At 48.7% G+C, this 18,585-nt stretch overlaps 1 protein-coding gene across 1 annotated transcript in view; it reads right to left on the reverse strand.

Moving 5' to 3' along the window:
• The window catches only part of LOC148149334 (coiled-coil domain-containing protein 170-like), a 202,113-nt gene that overhangs the window by 163,630 nt on the left and 19,898 nt on the right, over window positions 1-18,585 (reverse strand). The window lies entirely within an intron of this gene.

Consider the following 18,585-nt stretch of genomic DNA (forward strand, 5'->3'; position numbering starts at 1 on the left):
GGATGGTCTTCGGAGTGTTGGTGTGGACCTGTTGGGCCGAATGGCCTGTTTCCACACTGTAGGGATTAAATGACAGCAAGGAACCTTCCCCCTTGATGGAGGGATCAGTGACCAAGGTAGATAGATTTAAGGCAAGGGCCAGGAAGTTATAGGAGAGGTGGTGAAAAGCTGTGTCAGCCAGAGGGTGGTGGAGAATCTGGAACTCGCTGCCTGTGAGGGTGGGAGAGGCAGGAACCCCCACAACATTGAAGAAGGATTTCAACGTGCATTTGTGATATCAAGGCATCCAGGACTGGGGGCCAAGTCCTGGGAAATGGGATCAGAATCATTACGTAGTTGTTTTTGATCAGCTCAGATACAATGGGCTGAAGATTTTTTTTCTCTACAACAATCCTGAGCGGTTGTGAAAAGTGCAATATGAGGGTAAGCCTTTCATCATTATAAAGACACAATCAACAGCAAAATGAGCAAATGAGAAGCTGGAAGAATTCTGAGTGCACATGCAGAAGAGAAAGCAGATCATCAAACCGAACAAGATCACTGGGACAGGGAATGGGGGAGTAGTGACAGAGAGGGACAGGGAATGGGGGAGCGATGACAGAGAGGGTCAGGGAATGGGGGAGCGGTGACAGAGAGGGACAGGGAATGGGGGAGTGGTGACAGAGAGGGACAGGGAATGGGGGAGCAGTGACAGAGAGGAACAGGGAATGGGGGAGTGGTGACAGAGAGGGACAGGGAATGGGGGAATGGTGACACAGAGAGAGAGACTGGGAATGGGGGAGTGGTGACAGAGAGGGACAGGGAATGAGGGAGCAGTGACACAGAGAGGGACAGGGAATGGGGGAGTGGTGACAGAGAGGGACAGGGAATGGGCGAGCGGTGACAGAGAGGGACAGGGAATGGGGGAGTGGTGACAGAGAGGGACAGGGAATGGGGGAGCTGTGACAGACAGGGACAGGGAATGGGGGAGCAGTGACAGAGAGAGACTGGGAATGGGGGAGCGGTGACAGACAGGGACAGGGAATGGGTGAGCAGTGACACAGAGAGACAGGGAATGGGGGAGTGGTGACAGAGAGGGACAGGGAATGGGGGAATGGTGACACAGAGAGGGACAGGGAATGGGGGAGCAGTGACACAGAGAGGGACAGGGAATGGGGGAGTGGTGACAGAGAGGGACAGGGAATGGGGGAGCAGTGACACAGAGAGAGACAGGGAATGGGGGAGTGGTGACAGAGAGGGACAGGGAATGGGGGAGCAGTGACAGAGAGGGACAGGGAATGGGGGAGCGGTGACACAGAGAGAGACAGGGAATGGGGGAGTGGTGACAGAGAGGGACTGGAAATGGGGGAGCAGTGACAGAGAGAGACAGGGAATGGGGGAGCAGTGACGGAGAGGGACAGGGAATGGGGGAGCGGTGACAGAGAGGGACAGGGAATGGGGGAGAAGTGACAGAGAGGGACAGGGAATGGGGGAGAAGTGAGAGAGAGGGACAGGGAATGGGGGAGCAGTGACAGAGAGGGACAGGGAATGGGGGAGCGGTGACAGAGAGGGACAGGGAATGGGGGAGCGGTGACACAGAGAGAGACAGGGAATGGGGGAGTGGTGACAGAGAGGGACTAGGAATGGGGGAGCAGTGACAGAGAGAGACAGGGAATGGGGGAGCAGTGACAGAGATAGGGAATGGGCGAGCGGTGACACAGAGAGAGACAGGGAATGGGGGAGCAGTGACAGAGAGGGACAGGGAATGGGGGAGAAGTGAGAGAGAGGGACAGGGAATGGGGGAGCAGTGACAGAGAGGGACAGGGAATGGGGGAGCGGTGACAGAGAGGGACAGGGAATGGGGGTGTGGTGACAGAGAGAGGGACAGGGAATGGGAGGGCAGTGACAGAGAGGGACAGGGAATGGGGGAGCAGTGACAGAGAGGGACAGGGAATGGGGGAGCAGTGACAGAGAGGGACAGGGAATGGAGGTGCGGTGACAGAGAGAGGGACAGGGAATGGGCAAGTGGTGACAGAGAGGGACAGGGAATGGGCGAGTGGTGACAGAGAGGGACAGGGAATGGGGGAGTGGTGACAGAGAGAGACTGGGAATGGGCGAGTGGTGACAGAGAGGGACAGGGAATGGGGGAGCAGTGACACAGAGAGGGACAGGGAATGGGGGTGCGGTGACAGAGAGGGACAGGGAATGAGGGAGCAGTGACAGAGAGGGACAGGGAATGGGGGTGCGGTGACAGAGAGGGACAGGGAATGGGGGAGTGGTGACAGAGAGGGACAGGGAATGGGGGAACGGTGACAGAGAGGGACAGGGAATGTGGGAGTGGTGACAGAGAGGGACAGGGAATGGGGGAGCAGTGACAGAGAGGAACAGGGAATGGGGGAGTGGTGACAGAGAGGGACAGGGAATGGGGGAATGGTGACACAGAGAGAGAGACAGGGAATGGGGGAGTGGTGACAGAGAGGGACAGGGAATGAGGGAGCAGTGACACAGAGAGGGACAGGGAATGGGGGAGCGGTGACAGAGAGGGACAGGGAATGGGGGAGCGGTGACACAGAGAGAGACAGGGAATGGGGGAGCGGTGACAGAGAGGGACAGGGAATGGGGGAGCGGTGACAGAGAGGGACAGGGAATGGGGGAGTGGTGACAGAGAGGGACAGGGAATGGGGGAGCGGTGACAGAGAGGGACAGGGAATGGGGGAGTGGTGACAGAGAGGGACAGGGAATGGGGGAGCAGTGACAGAGAGGAACAGGGAATGGGGGAGTGGTGACAGAGAGGGACAGGGAATGGGGGAATGGTGACACAGAGAGATGACAGGGAATGGGGGAGTGGTGACAGAGAGGGACAGGGAATGAGGGAGCAGTGACACAGAGAGGGACAGGGAATGGGGGAGCGGTGACAGAGAGGGACAGGGAATGGGGGAGCGGTGACACAGAGAGAGACAGGGAATGGGGGAGCGGTGACAGAGAGGGACAGGGAATGGGGGAGCAGTGACAGAGAGGGACAGGGAATGAGGGAGCAGTGACACAGAGAGGGACAGGGAATGGGGGAGTGGTGACAGAGAGGGACAGGGAATGGTGGTGTGGTGACAGAGAGGGACAGGGAATTGGCGAGTGGTGACACCGAGAGAGACTGGGAATGGGGGAGCTGTGACAGACAGGGACAGGGAATGGGGGAATGGTGACACAGAGAGGGACAGGGAATGGGTGAGCAGTGACTCAGAGAGAGACAGGGAATGGGGGAGTGGTGACAGAGAGGGACAGGGAATGGGGGAATGGTGACACAGAGAGGGACAGGGAATGGGGGAGCAGTGACACAGAGAGGGACAGGGAATGGGGGAGTGGTGACAGAGAGGGACAGGGAATGGGGGAGCAGTGACACAGAGAGAGACAGGGAATGGGGGAGTGGTGACAGAGAGGGACAGGGAATGGGGGAGCAGTGACAGAGAGGGACAGGGAATGGGGGAGCGGTGACAGAGAGGGACAGGGAATGGGGGAGCGGTGACACAGAGAGAGACAGGGAATGGGGGAGTGGTGACAGAGAGGGACAGGGAATGGGGGAGTGGTGACAGAGAGGGACTGGGAATGGGGGAGCGGTGACAGAGAGAGACAGGGAATGGGGGAGCAGTGACAGAGACAGGGAATAGGCGAGCGGTGACACAGAGAGGGACAGGGAATGGGGGAGAAGTGAGAGAGAGGGACAGGGAATGGGGGTGCGGTGACAGAGAGGGACAGGGAATGGGGGAGAAGTGAGAGAGAGGGACAGGGAATGGGGGAGCAGTGACAGAGAGGGACAGGGAATGGGGGAGCGGTGACAGAGAGGGACAGGGAATAGGGGTGTGGTGACAGAGAGAGGGACAGGGAATGGGGGAGCAGTGACAGAGAGGGACAGGGAATGGGGAGCAGCGACAGAGAGGGACAGGGAATAGGCGAGTGGTGACAGAGAGGGACAGGGAATGGGGGAGCGGTGACAGAGAGGGACAGGGAATGGGGGAGCGGTGACAGAGAGGGACAGGGAATGGGGGAGCGGTGACAGAGAGGGACAGGGAATGAGGGAGCAGTGACAGAGAGGGACAGGGAATGAGGGAGCGGTGACAGAGAGAGGGACAGGGAATGGGCAAGTGGTGACAGAGAGGGACAGGGAATGGGGGAGCGGTGACAGAGAGGGACAGGGAATGGGGGAGCGGTGACAGAGAGAGGGACAGGGAATGGGCAAGTGGTGACAGAGAGGGACAGGGAATGGGGGAGCGGTGACAGAGAGGGACAGGGAATGGGCAAGTGGTGACAGAGAGGGACAGGGAATGGGGGAGCGGTGACAGAGAGGGACAGGGAATGGGCAAGTGGTGACAGAGAGGGACAGGGAATGGGCGAGCGGTGACAGAAACAGAATCCGTAATGGGTTTTCAAAAGGAACTGGGAAAATGTTTGAGAAACAAGAATGTGGATGAGAGTGGGACTAATTGCATAGCTCATTCTGAGATGAGGCCCAGATATTAATGCTCACAGCTCACACTGCGCTGTGATCACACCCAGGCAGGTTGGGTAATTCATTGAGAAGCAGGGGACTCCGTGACATTGGTCGTGTGTTTGGAGAGAATTCTCAGCTCTCTTTGAGTTAGGAAGTCAGTTCGACAATCTTTAAGAGAAGGAATCAGTCAGCTCGCATACTAATGAACCCTGACCTTTCCGTTATCAATTCCTGTGCATTGGTAAGAAATTCAACCACAGGATCAAAGCTACTGACAGAAAGTTAGTTTAATAGCCCAAGATTAATGATATAGAGGAAAATGGGAACAGTGCAGGAAAGTGCAGCCGAGATGTAACTGAATGACAGAACAATCTCAATGGCCTGCTTCTGTTGAATGCGATGATTTCTGTCATGCTGATTTCAGTCATGTTGTAGTTGGAAAGGGCTTTTATTGTAAACATGTGATTACTTCATCTTGCTCAGTTAGTATTTATTGAATCAATGTCTTACAGTGGTTTTCAACCAGTCTCTGAACGGGCAATACCTCTGCTCACTCTCCAAACAGATGAAAATTCAGATGAAGACTGTCAGTCCCTTCAGCCCATCGAGCGTACACTAACAACAATCTACCTCGATCAACACTCGCCCCACATTACCGCACACGGCCCATAACCTTCAATGTTATGACATTTCAAATGCTCATCCAAGTGCATTGTTTAAGGTTGTGAGGTTTCCCACCTCAACTCTCCTCCCAGGCAGTGCTTTCCAGACCCTCATACACACACACACATACACACACACATACACACACACACGCACACATACACACACACATACACACACACACGCACACATACACACACATACACACACACACGCACACATACACACACACGCATACACACACACACTTACAGACACACACATACACACACACGCACACATACACACACTTACACACGCACACATACACACACGCATTTACACACACACACCCACGCACGCACACACCCACACACACACACGCGCGCGCGCACACATACACCCACACACACGCACGCACACGCACAGACACACACACATACACACGCACACAGACATACACACGCACACACAGACACTTACACACACACACGCACACATACACACACTTACACACATACGCACACACGCACACACTTACACACACACACATACGCACACGCACTTACAGACACACACATACACACATTTACATACACACACACGCACACATACACATACTTACACACACACATAAACACACACACCCACGCATGCACACACCCACACACACGCACACACACACACATACACACGCACACACCAACACACACGCACACACACATATCCACGCACACATATACACACTTACACACACACATACAAACCCACGCACGCACACACACACACGCACACTCACATCCACACACACGCACAGACACACACACATACATACTCACATACACACCAACACACACGCACACACACATACGCACGCGCACACACACACTCAAACTCTCACATACATACTCTCTCTCTCACACACATACACTCAAACTCTCTCACACACACACACTCAAACTCTCATATACATACTCTCTCTCACACATACATATACTCACACACACACACTCTCACAGACACACATACACATTATCTCTCTCACATACACAAACTCTCACACACTCTCTCACACACACACTCATAGTCACACATACACACATGCTCTCTCACACTCTCCCACACTCACACACACAATCTCTCTCACACTCTCACATACACACATGCTCTCACACTCACACACACAATCTCTCTCACACACTCTCTCACACTCACGCTCTCACATTAACACATACACACAAACTCTCACACCCACACACACATGCTCTCTCACACACAAACATTTGTTTCTGATCCTTTGACAAAGGGAAACAGCTGCTTTATATTCACCCTGTCCCTACCCCATATAATCTTACACACCTCTGTCAGGTCACCCTCAACCTTCTCTGCTCCAAAAAGAATTATCCGAGCATTTTCAGCCTCTCTTCATAGCCAAAGGTCAGAGGCTGGGAATACTGAGGCGACTAACTCACATCCTGACTCCCCAAACCACAAGTCAGGAGTGTGATGGAATCCTCCCCACTTGCCCTGGATGGGGGCAGCTCCACAACATTCAAGAAGCTTGACACCATCCAGGATAAAGCAGCCGCTTGATTGGCCCCACATCCACAAATACCCACTCCCTCCACCACCGACGCTCAGGAGCAGCAGTGTGTACCATCTACAAGATGCACTGCAGAAACTCACCAAAGACCCTCAGACAGCACCTTCCAAACCCATGGCCACTTCCATCGAGAAGGACAAGGGCAGCAGATACATGGGAACACCACCCCCTGCAAGTTCCCCTCCGAGCGCATCACCATCCTAACCTGGAAATATATCGCCGTTCCTTCAGTGTCACTGGGTCAGAATCCTGGAATTCCCTCCCTCAGGGCATTGTGGGTCTACCCACAGGCACATGGACTGCAGCGGTTCAAGAAGGCAGCTCACCCCATCTTCTCAAGGGGCAACTAGGGACGGGTAATAAATGGTGACCAGCTAATGACACCCACATCCCACAAAATGAATCTTTAAAATCTGCTCCATCCCAGGCACCATCCTAGTGAATCCCCTCTGACCCCGTCCAGTGTAATCCCATCCTTCCTATAGTGTGGGGACCAGAACAGCCCACAGTGCTCTAGCTGTGAGCTAACTAAAGTCCTGTGCAGCGCCAACACCACCTCCTTGCTCTTACCATCTATACCTCAACTGATAAAGGCAAGTATTCTGTGTATCCTCTTAATACATAAGGACCTCAATTATCCAAATGACACGAGTGGGGAGTATTTTGTTTGGATAATCAAATACACAGTTTCGCCAGGCATCGAGACCTGATGATCTTGTTCGGTGAATCAAGGTCCCTCTGTACCCTATGATAGTAGAAGCTAAAAATAATGAGCAGAGATGGTTATTTGTTCTTCATGGCAGGTGTTGTAGGAATTAGATCTCAAGGTTAGTGTATATCCCCACAAATGTGAAGCCAGGACACTACTTCACAATCAGGCAAAGTACGTTTGAGAGAAAGCACGACACCTGGGAATTGAAACGCCCGGGAGCAGTGGAGTGGAGGGCTATATATTTTACGGCATCATAGCAGGAGGAGGCCATTCTGCTCTGCAATCCCACTCCCCTTCAATAAGATCATGGCTAATCAAAACCAGTTTCCCTGCATTCTCCCCATATCCTTTTTTGTTAACAACATGTAGAAATCTAGCCATGGGCGGCACGGTGGCAGAAGGGCTGAATGGCCCACTCATGCACCTGTTATGTGGCCATTCTTATTGAACTTGAGTTCCATCATCCAATCGTGTGGCCAGAATATTAGCCTGCAGTTCCGGATTACCAATCCAGGTACATCACCAGTATGTCAGCTCCAACCCCAGTGCTGATGGTTGCAGGTATGGGGGGGAGATTGTGTAGGTGATAGTGTTGTAGTGAAAAAGAGAGCGCCAGAAACACAGAAATATAGAAAATAGGTGCATGAGTGGGCCATTCAGCCCTTCAAGCCTGCTCTACCATTCCATATGATCACGGCTGATCATCCAACCCTCTTCCCACTTTCCCCCCATATCCTTTGATCCCTATTATGCTAAAAATTATATTCTAACTCCTTCTTGAAGCATCTAATGTTTTGGCCTGAACCACTTTCTGAGGCAGAGAATTCCCCAGGCACCCCACGCTCTGGGTGAAGACATTTCCCCACCCCATATCTTTAGACTGTGACCCCCCGGTTCTGGAATCTCCCTAGTCATCAGGAACATCCATCCTGCATTTACCTTCTCCAGTCCAAGGATACATTAATCCAGCACCAATGTGGGAAAGACAAGTGGTGCTTGATAGAATGAACACTGAAACAGCAGCCGATGAGATGGATATAAGTTGAGGCAGTAGACATGTGTATGTGTGTGCATGTGTGCGTGTGTCTCTGTGTTGGCGTGTGTGAATGTGTGTTCATGCATGTGTGCGTGTCTGTGTGCGCATGTGTGTGTGCGTGTGTGTGTGCTTGCATGTGTGTGTGTGCGAGCATGTGTGTGTGTGCATGCATGTGTGTGTGTCTGTGTGTGCACGTGTGTGTGTGCATCTGTGTGTGCATGAGTGTGTGCACGTGCTTGTGTGTACGTGTGCATGCATGCGTGTGTGTATGTGTGTGAATGTGTGTGTGCATGCGTGTGTGTATGTGCGTGTGTGTGTATGCATGCATGTGTGTGTGCGCATGCGTGTGTGCACATGTGTGTGTATGCATGGATGTGTGTGCATGCATGTGTATGCGTGCATGCATGCATGTGTGCATATGTGTGCATGCATGTGTGTGGGCATGTGTGTGTGCATGTGTGAATGCATGTGTGCATGTGTGTGTGCATGTGTGTGCGTGCATGCATGTGTGTGTGCATGCATGCATGCGTGTGTCTGTGCATGTGTGTGTGCATGCATGTTTGTGTGTGTGCATGCATGCGTGTGTAAGCGTGCGCACATGTGTGTGCATGTGTTCGTGCGTGTGTGCATGTGTGCGTGTGCATGCATGTGTGCGTGCATTCATGTGTGCATGTGCTTGTGTGTGCATGTGTGTGTGTGTGCGTGCATGCATGTGTGTGTGCATGCATGTGTGCGTGCATGCGTGTGTACATGCATGTGTGTGTGCACGTGTGTGTGCATGTGTGCGTACATGTGTGTGTACACGAGTGTGTGCGTGCATGTGTGTGCATGTGTGTGTGCATGCGTGTGTGTGCATGTGTGTGTGTGCATGTGCGTGTGCATGCGCGTGTGTGTGCATACGTGTGTGCATGCGTGTGTGTGTGCATGCATGTGTGCGTGCGTGTGTGTGCATACGTGTGTACATGTGTGTGTGCATGCAAGTGTGTGTGCATGCATGTTTGTGCATGTGTGTGTTTGCATGTGTGTTTGTGTGCACACGTGTGTGTGTGTGCACGTGTGTGTGTGCATGTGTGTGTGCATGTGCATGCGTGTGTGTGTGTGTGAGTACATGCATGCATGTGTGTGTGTGTTTGTGTGTGTACATGGTCAGAAAATATTCAACAAGAGTCTTTGGAGAGGTTGACCGAGGTCTTGGCTAATACAATAAAGGAGAACAAATAAAGAAAGTACTCAATCCCCACCTTGGTGAGTTTTTTTATATAAAAATAAGTACAGTAAATAAATGATCAAAATCAAGAAATCTCTAAGATGTCAATATACTAGTTGCATTTTAATATGTCTAATGGCATTTGGAATAAAATTAGGAAAAGTAAGTATTCAAGTATTGCTAATGCAAAACAAAATACTGCAGGTGCTGGAAATAGGATTAAAACATCAGAAAATGCTGGAAAAGAAGCAGGTCAGGCAGTTACATGTGAAGATCAAAACAGGGTTAACGTTACAGTCTCATCAGAATTGGGAAAGGTTTTTGCTGTGACAGATTTTAAGTCAGTTGAAAGACTGAAAGAAAGAATGGGAAAGAGAAAAACAAGACCTTTTGTCAGAGAGAAGAGCAGAACAAGATGAGCATTCTAGGAAGAGGAGCATTAGTGAATTAAATAGGAATATAAAAGCTTCTGTATTTGCTCAGTAGGTGTGATTGTGGATCAGTGATGGTAAACACTTCAGGAAATATTTCAAATGACTTAAAAATGTACGTTTCAATTAAAAAGTCCACAGGAAAGTGTTCCGTATGTAGATAACTAAAGAACTTAAAATATTATTAGAAAAGAGCTTTATAATATTGCCAAGAAGTCTTCATCTGGAAAAGACAGAGTAGGTAAAGACACTGTTTCCACAGTTTGGGGGTTTCTGGATGTAGGGGGCATGGTCTGAAAACAGGGCCAGACTGTTCAGGAGAGATGTTAGGAAGCTCTTCGATAAACCAAGGGTGGAAGATGTTTGGAACTTTTTGCACAAATGGCAGTGGATGCTGAATCAGTTGTCAATTTTAAATCTGAGTTAGATCCCTTTTGTAAAGCAACAGGATTAAGGGATACAGGCCAAAGTCAGGTATATGGAGTTAGGCTACAGATCAGCCATGGTCTCACTGATTGGTGGAACAGACACAAGGTGCTTAAAGGTCTAATTGTGTTTCAGTGTTCCTCATGGTAAGCTTGAGGACTAGGACAGTTTTATAAATTAGCAAATAAAGACCAAATAATTAATATTATAGAACATAGAACATAGAACATTACAGCGCAGTACAGGCCCTTCAGCCCTCGATGTTGCGCTGACCTGTCATACCAATCTGAAGCCCATCCCACCTACACTATTCCATATGCTTGTCCAATGACGACTTAAATGTACTTAAAGTTGTCAAATCTACTACCGTCGCAGGCAAAGCATTCCATACCCTTACTACCTCTGAGTAAAGAAACTACCTCTGACATCTGTCTTATATCTATCACCCCTCAATTTAAAGTTGTCCCCTCATGTTCACCGTCCCCATACTTGGAAAAAGGCTCTCCCTGTCCACCCTACCTAACCCTCTGATTATCTTCTATGGCTCTATTAAGTCACAATGAGAAAGTATAACATTCATTCATTCATTGTAAATATGAAAATAGATTGTCAGACTTTGTAGAAGTAGGAAAGAAATGAAAACCTTTAGAGCTTAAAAGGAGAAATTATGACAAGGAGTAAGAAAATGACTCAGATGTCAATATTTTGTGTTGGCCTTCATAGTTGACAACTGAAAACATTAAGAATTGAGTTAAAAGTATTGAGTTAAGGCATGTTAGAGAGGGAAGGCATTGTTGTGTCTTGTTCTGACTATTTTTGAGAGGAGCTGCTGGCTAGATCTGAGAGTGACATTTGCACCCTATTCCCAACCCCGCCCACCCCCCCGCACTGCCAACTGTACTAGTGGTTAAAGGGACAGTGAGTGGAGTGATATGTTCCTCCTGTCAGATATGGGAGCAGTTGTGTTTCCTTGGTGACAATGTCTGCATGAAGTGTGTCAGGCTCCAGCTCCTCTCAGAGCATATGGATTGGTTGGACTGGCAGTAGGAAGCATTGAGATGTATACAGGAAGCAGAGACACACACACACTCCTACACATGCGCACACACAAACACGCACTCACAAACACACACACACGCGCACACAAACACACACGCGCAGACACACACACACACACGTGTGTGTGTTAAGGGCAAAAGAGTAATTAAGGAGACAATAGGGCCCCTTAAAGATCAACAAGGCCATCTGTGTGTGGAATGACAGGAGATGGGTGAGATCCTAAATGAATATTTTGTTTCAGAATTTACCATCTTGAAAGACATGGAAGTTCAGGAACTCGGGGAAATAATTAGTGATGTTTGAAGAGAGTACACATTTCAGCAGAGGAAGTGCTGGAGGTCTTAAAACTCATAAAGGTAGATAACTCCCCAAGACCTGGTCAATTAGATGGAAAAGGATAGATCAGAACTAAAAGTTGAAATTCTAAATTGGAGGAAGGTTCATTTTAACGGTATCAGGAAAGAACTCTCAAAAGCTGATTGGGGGCAGATGTTCACAGGTAAAGGGACGGCTGGAAAATGGGAAGCCTTCAGAAATGAGATAACGAGAATCCAGAGAGAGTATATTCCTGTCAGGGTGAAAGGGAAGGGTGGTAGGTATAGGGAATGCTGGATGACTAAAGAACTTGAGGGTTTCGTTAAGAAAAAGAAGGAAGCATATGTCAGGTATAGACAGGATAGATCAAGTGAATCATTAGAAGAGTACAAAGAAAGTAGGAGTATACTTAAGAGAGAAATCAGGAGGGCAAAACGGGGACATGAGATAGCTTTGGCAAATAGGGTTAAGGAGAATCCAAAAGGTTTTTACAAATACATTAAGGACAAAAGGGTAACTAGGGAGAGAATAGGGCCCCTCAAAGATCAGCAAGACAGCCTTTGTGTGGAGCTGCAGGAGATGGGGGAGATACTAAATGTGTATTTTGCATCAGTATTTACTGTGGAAAAGGATGTGGAAGATATAGACTGTAGGGAAATAGATGGTGACTGAAAATGTGTTGCTGGAGAAGCGCAGCAGGTCAGGCAGCATCCAAGGAACAGGAGAATCGATGTTTTGGGCATAAGCCCTTCTTCAGGAATGAGGAAAGTGTGTCCAGCAGGCTAAGATAAAAGGTAGGGAGGAGGGACTTGGGGGGAGGGGCTTTGGAAATGCGATAGGTGGAAGGAGGTCAAGGTGAGGGTGATAGGCCGGAGTGGGGGTGGGGGCAGAGAGGTCAGGAAGAAGATTGCAGGTTAGGAAGGCGGTGCTGAGTTCGAGGGTTGGGACTGAGACAAGGTGGGGGGAGGGGAAATGAGGAAACTGGAGAAATCTGAGTTCATCCCTTGTGGTTGGAGGGTTCCTAGGCGGAAGATGAGGCGCTCTTCCTTCAACCGTCGTGTTGCTATGGTCTGGCGATGGAGGAGTCCAAGGACCTGCATGTCCTTGGTGGAGTGGGAGGGGGAGTTGAAGTGTTGAGCCACGGGGTGGTTGGGTTGGTTGGTCCGGGTGTCCCAGAGGTGTTCTCTGAAACGTTCCACAAGTAGGCGGACTGTCTCCCCAATATAGAGGAGGCCACATCGGGTGCAGCGGATGCAATAGATGATGTGGGTGGAGGTGCAGGTGAAGTTGTGGCGGATATGGAAGGATCCCTTGGGGCCTTGGAGGGAGGTAAGGGGGGAGGTGTGGGCGCAAGTTTTACATTTCTTGCGGTTGCTGGGGAAGGTGCCGGGAGTGGAGGTTGGGTTGGTGGAGGGTGTGGACCTGACGAGGGAGTCACGGAGGGAGTGGTCTTTTCGGAATGCTGATAGGGGAGGGGAGGGAAATATATCCCTGGTGGTGGGGTCTGTTTGGAGGTGGCGGAAATGATGGCGGATGATACACTGTATATGGAGGTTGGTGGGGTGGTAGGTGAGGCCCAGTGGGGTTCTGTCCTGGTGGCGGTTGGAGGGGCGGGGCTCAAGGGCAGAGGAGCGGGAAGTGGAGGAGATGCGGTGGAGGGCTTATGCCTGAAACATCGATTCTCCTGCTCCTTGGATGCTACCTGACCTGCTGCGCTTTTCCAGCAACACATTTTCAGCTCTGATCTCCAGCATCTGCAGTCCTCACTTTCTCCCCTAAATAGATGGTGACATCTTGTAAAATGTCTTGAAACACATAAAAATGGATAAATCCCCAGGAACTGATCAGGTGCACCCTAGAACTCTGTGGTAAGCGAGAGAAGTGATTGCTGGGCCTCTTGCTGAGATATTTGCTTCATCGATAGTCACAGGTGAGGTGCCAAAAGACTGGAGGTTGGCAAACATGGTGCCACTGTTTAAGAAGGGCGGTATGGACAAGCCAGGGGACTATAGACCGGTGATGTACGTTCGAAGCCCAGTCACAGGTTTACGTTAGGAACAATGCCTTGTGTTTATATCATGTTCTTCCCAACCACTGAAAATGCTTCACAACAAACAGAGTATTTTTAAAGTGAGGCAACTGTTGGAATGGACCAATCACAGCAACCAACTTATATGCAGCAAGCTCCCACTAACAGGATTGGTATAAACGACAAATAATGAGAAGGAACACAAAAGGCTTCAGGAAGGTAGGCAGGCAAATTAAAGCAAAATCTGAAGATCTGGAAGGGAAACAGAAATTGTTGGATAAGCTCAGCAGGTCTGGCAGCATCTGTGGAGAGAAACAAAGTTAACATTTCAATGTCAATATTAAAGTGAAGAAGAAGGACTGGTCTCGAAACGTTAACTCTGTCTCTCTCTCTCTCTCTCTCCACAGATACTGCCAGACCTGCAGAGTTTCTGCAGCAACTTTGATATTTCTTTCAGCAATTATCTTCCTTCACTGGAACTTCAGACACTGAGGTGAATGAATCTCAGAATGTGACTTCAAATCCACTCAAGGCAGCTTGAGAACTTCCGAATGTGGAAGGGAAGGGCTGGCACCAGCAGAAGGGCCATGAGCTGTCAGATTGTTGGAAAACATTAAGCCAATGCACTAATGCCCTTTACGGTTGGAAACTTGTCAACCTTGGGTCGGTAAAGGAGTCCAATTCCACATCAAACAGGTTGTTAATTTCCCTCTGAAGTGGCTGAACAAGTCACTTAGTAATATCACAATGAGGAAGAGCATGCAGGTACAGCAGGTAGTGAAGAAGGCTAATAGCATGCTGGCCTTCATAACAAGAGGAATTGAGTATAGGAGCAAAGAGCTCCTTCTGCAGCTGTACAGGGCCCTGGTGAGACCACACCTGGAGTACTGTGTGCAGTTCTGGTCTCCAAATTTGAGGAAGGACATTCTGGATATTGAGGGAGTGCAGCTTGGGTTCACGAGGTCAATTCCCAAAATGGCAGGACTATCATATGTTGAAATATTGGAGCGACTGGGCTTGTATACCCTTGAGTTTAGAAGGCTGAGAGGGGATCTGATTGAGACATATAAGATTATTAAAGGATTGGACACTCTGGAGGCAGGAAACATGTTTCCGCTGATGGGTGAGTGCCGAACCAGAGGACACAGCTTAAAAATACGGGGTAGACCATTTAGGACAGAGATGAGGAGAAACTTCTTCACCCAGAGAGTGGTGGCTGTGTGGAATGCTCTTCCCCAGAGGGCAGTGGAGGCCCAGTCTCTGGATTCAGTTAAGAAAGAGTTGGATAGAGCTCTCAAGGATAGTGGAATCAAGGGTTATGGAGATAAGGCAGGAACAGGATACTGATTAAGGATGATCAGCCATGATCATATTGAATGGCGGTGCAGGCTCGAAGGGCAGAATGGCCTACTCCTGCACCTATTGTCTATTGTTTATTGAAACATTGAAAATGAATCAAAACACATTAATACCAATCTACCAATCAGGGGTAGGCCATTCGGCCCCTGTTTCTCCATTCAAAAAGATTTTGTTTGTGTTTCCAATTTAACTTTGCTATATACCTCCTGATCACTTTTAAGTCCCTGCTTACTGAGAGTCAATCCAACACCACCTTAACAATAAAAGACCATAAGACATAGAAGCAGAATTCAGACCATTCAGCCCATCATGTCTGTTCTGCCATTCAATCATGGCTGATAAGTTTCTCCCCCTTTCTCCCGTAACCCTTGATCCCCTTGATACTCAAGAACCTATCTGTTCAGTGGTTAGCACTGCTGCCTCACAGTGCCAGAGACCCGGGTTCAACTCCAGCCTTGGGCGACTGTCTGTGTGGAGTTTGCACATTCTCCCCGTGTCTGTGTGGGTTTCCTCCGGGTGCTCCGGTTTCCTCCCACAGTCCAAAAATGTGCAGGTTAGGTGAATTGGCCACGCTAAATCGCCTGTAGTGTTCAGGGATGCATAGGCTAGATGCATTAGTCAGGGTTAAATTGAGGGAAATGGGTCTGGGTGGGTTACTCTTCGGCGGATCGGAATGGAATTGTTGGGCTGAAGGGCCTGTTTCCATACTGTAGGGAATCTATGAAAAATACACTCAATGACGTCTTCTCCACAGCCTTCTGTGGTAATAAATTCCATAGATGCCCCACTCTCTGGCTGAAGAAGTTTCTCCTTATCTCCATTCTAAAAATATTCATTCACTCTAGCTCCACCAACGTTTGAGGAAAAGAATGTCAAAGTTACACAACCCTCTGAGACAAAATATTTCTCCACATCTTTGTCCTGAAAGGGTGACCTCAATTTTAGAATGTGCCCTCTAGTTCTGAACCAATCCACAAGAGGAAACATCATTCCACGTTCACTTTGTTAGCACCATTCAGGAAGTTATACAGTTCAATCAAGTCAACTCTCACTCTTCTGAAATTCAGTGTAAGCAAGCTCCGTCTGTCCTAAGAGAACCCACTCATTTCAGGTATTGATCCAGTAAACCTCCTTTGAACCATCTCCAATGCATTTTCATCGTTCTGTAAATAAGGAGAGTGAAACTGCACACAGTTCAGGTATTTGAGATATGCTGTCTCCAATGCCCTGTGAATGAAGCATAACAAACTTACTTTCATGTTCAATTACTCCTGTAATAAAGGATAGGATCCCAGAGCTGCCTTCATTATGTGCTGGACCTACATCCTAACTTTTTATATCTTGTGCACCAGAACACCAAAATCCCAACTTCCGCAGCCATTCTCTGTATAATTAATACTGTACTCTGCTTTTTTAAAAAATTCTTTCTGCCAAAGTGAACAATTTCACATTTTCCCATATTATCATATTCACATTAAAGTCACTGATGTGGAATGTAATAATCACAGACCGCTGTGAAACTCCACACACCACATCGTATCATTCAACAAAGAGCCATTTACTCAGGCTCTCTGTTTTCTGACAGCCAACCAATCTTCTATCCGTGCCATCTTTACCCCGTAAACCATGAGCTCCTAATTTCTGTAATCACCCGAGATGTAGCATCTTATCAAAGTGATACAACAAGGTTTCCCTTTGCTGAAACCGTGCTGGCGCTTTCTGACTCCATGTACCTGTACGGCTGTAATCCCTTTAACGATCTATTCCAACACCTCCCCCATGACTGATGTCAGGTCAACTAGCCTGAAGTTTCTTGTTTCCTCCATCCCTCTTTTTTTTTGGAAAGGAGAAGTTATATTCCCTACTTTCCAATCTGCTGAAGTTTTTCCAGAATCGTTGGAGAATTATCACCAATGCATCTCCTACCTGCTTAGCCGCCTCTTTTAAGACCCAAGGATGATGATCAGGACTGGAGCCTTGTCAGATCCCAGCTCCAATAGTTTGTCCAGCCCCACTTCCCCATTTAGTATCTCCCCCTTCTCCTGCGGCTCCACACAAAGGCCGCCTTGCTGATCTTTGAGGGGCCCTATTCTCTCTCTAGTTACCCTTTTGTCCTTAATGTATTTGTAATCTCACTGAGTTCCTCTCTTCTTTTCCAGCTCCTGATTTATAGCCATTACTGGGATGGTTTGGGTATCCTCTATGGCGGAAACTATTAGTTTATTTCATCCACCATTTCCTTATTATCTACTATTAAATACCAGTTCTCCCTCTCTCGAGAACCAAAACCCTCCTTGCTTACTCTTTTCCTTTATAAATATTTGTTCATTCATTTCTAGCTAGCTTCCTCTCACAATGTAATGTCTTTCTCCTGATTAACGTTTTTAGTCATTCCCTGATGTTCTTTATATTCTGACCAATCATCTGACCTGCCACTGATATGGATTTTTTTTCCTTAAGTTTGATATTTGAATTATGCTTTCGAGTTGGTGGAACAGGCTTTGGGGAGTCAGGAGGTGAATACCTCATTGCAAGATTCCCAACCTCTGACCTGCTCTTGTAGCTGCAGTATTTATGTGGCTACTCCTATTAATTTTCTGGTCGATGGTAACCCCAGGATGTTAATCGTGGGGAGTCCAGCAACGGTAATACATTTGGAAAAATGGTTAGAGAAGGTGCAAAAAAGATAGACAGGAAGGATGCTGGTTTTGAAAGGTTATACCTTTCAGAGAAAGTTCATTCGAGTTGGTTTTATCATCCTGGAGGTTATAGAATGAAGTGTGGCATAGCAAGATGTCTTTAAGATATAAAAGGATCTGACAAGGTAGATGGAGTAAAGTTTTTCCTCTTGTACAAGGCAGATTTAAAAATGTATGACTGTCACTAATAAGCGAATAAGATTAGATTAGATTAGATTACTTACAGTGTGGAAACAGGCCCTTCGGCCCAACAAGTCCACACCGACCCGCCGAAGCGCACCCACCCAGACCCATTCCCCTACATTTACCCCTGCACCTAACACTACAGGCAATTTAGCATGGCCAATTCACCTGACCTGCACATCTTTGGACTGTGGGAGGAAACCGGAGCACCCGGAGGAAACCCACGCAGACACGGGGAGAACGTGCAAACTCCACACAGACATTCGCCTGAGGCGGGAATTGAACCCGGGTCTCTGGCGCTGTGAGGCAGCAGTGCTAGCCACTGTGCCACCGTGCCGCCCACAAAGGAACTCTGAGAATTCTTTATCCACAGTGTGGTGGGATTGGGACCCTTGGAGAATTTCTGTGCTGATTGAATGACC

Source organism: Chiloscyllium plagiosum, unplaced genomic scaffold, assembly GCF_037043375.1.
Source record: "Chiloscyllium plagiosum isolate Xiang-an unplaced genomic scaffold, Cpla_swu_hap1 HiC_scaffold_8, whole genome shotgun sequence".
NCBI classification, from domain to species: Eukaryota; Metazoa; Chordata; class Chondrichthyes; order Orectolobiformes; family Hemiscylliidae; genus Chiloscyllium; species Chiloscyllium plagiosum.